General features: G+C 42.4%; 1 pseudogene across 1 annotated transcript; it reads left to right on the top strand.

The window, feature by feature from the left end:
• Positions 1 to 407: 407 nt before the first annotated feature.
• On the top strand, positions 408 to 989 carry LOC307110619 (high mobility group protein B3-like; annotated as a pseudogene). The gene has a single exon. The product of its transcript is annotated as a high mobility group protein B3-like (transcript).
• The last annotated feature ends 207 nt before the right edge of the window (positions 990 to 1,196 follow it).

The following is a 1,196-nucleotide window of genomic DNA, read 5'->3' as shown; positions in this document are numbered from 1 at the left end:
AAAAAAGCAACATATGAATTTAATTGTCTTTTTGGGGGGTGGGGAGAGTTGTTCTGTTTTGTTTTGATTTTTGGAATTTAGAAACATGTTGACAATTAAGCACAGGAATGATTTGAGCTTTTTGTCCACTCTGACCCTTTGCCTACTTCTGTAACCATGATCAGAACATGGACTCATCACTGCAATATACACCTCTTTCTCAGAACTTAACACTGTCACCTGCTCTTATCAACCTTTAAGTGATAATAGTGTGTATTCTTTATTTGCTCATCATTTTAGCCATGTTTTCTATTTTCTGTTCTGTTGCTTTAAAATATCTCACTTGGAGGCAGCTAGCACGAGGCTGGGGAGCACTGAGCCTGGCGTTGTGCCCTGCGCTGCCCAGGCTAGTGAACAATATGGTCAGGATGGATACAGGTGACCCCAAGAAGCCAAAGGTGAAGATGTCTGCTTATGCCTTCTTTGTGCAGATGCAGAGAGGAACATAAGAAGAAAAACCCAGAAGTTCCAGTCAATTTTGCAGAATTTTCTAAGTGCTCTCAGAGGTGGAAGACAATGTCGGCAAAAGATAAATCTAAATTTGATGAGATGGCAAAGGCCGCTGTGATCAGGAAATGAAGGATTATGGACCAGCTAAAGGAGGCAAGAAAAAGAAGGACCCAAATGCCCCCAAAAGGCCACCGTCTGGATTTTTCCTTTTCTGCTCGGAATTCCGCCCCAAGATCAAATCCACAAACCCTGGAGTCTCTATTGGAGATGTGGCAAAGAAGCTGGGTGGGATGTGGAATAATTTAAGTGACAGCAAAAAAGCAACCTTACAACAATAAGGCTGCAAAGCTGAAGGAGAAGTATGAGAAGGATGTCGCCAACTATATAAGTCTAAAGGCAAGTTTGATGGCGCAAAGGGTATCGGTAAAGTTGTCTGGGAAAAGGTGGAAGAAGATGAAGAAGAGGAGAAGGAAGAAGAGGAGGAGGAGGATGAATTTTAAAAAAAACTGTTTATCTGTCTCCTTGTGAATACCTTAGTGTAGGGGAATGCCGTAATTGACACAGCTCTTATTTCAGAGGTGTCTGTTGCCCTCATTAGGATTAATTACACGATTGGATCATGATCATATGTAGTCTCTCAGAGTGCTCTAGAAATACCAGTGGTTTGCATGAAGTGGCCATGGGTGCCCAGAGCACTCAGAAACTGT

The sequence above is a fragment of the Cnephaeus nilssonii genome (genome assembly GCF_951640355.1).
Source record: "Cnephaeus nilssonii genome assembly, chromosome: 2".
Classification (NCBI taxonomy): Eukaryota; Metazoa; Chordata; class Mammalia; order Chiroptera; family Vespertilionidae; genus Cnephaeus; species Cnephaeus nilssonii.
The sequence above is the reverse complement of the archived record's forward strand: the minus strand, read 5'-3'. Positions and strand labels throughout refer to the sequence as shown.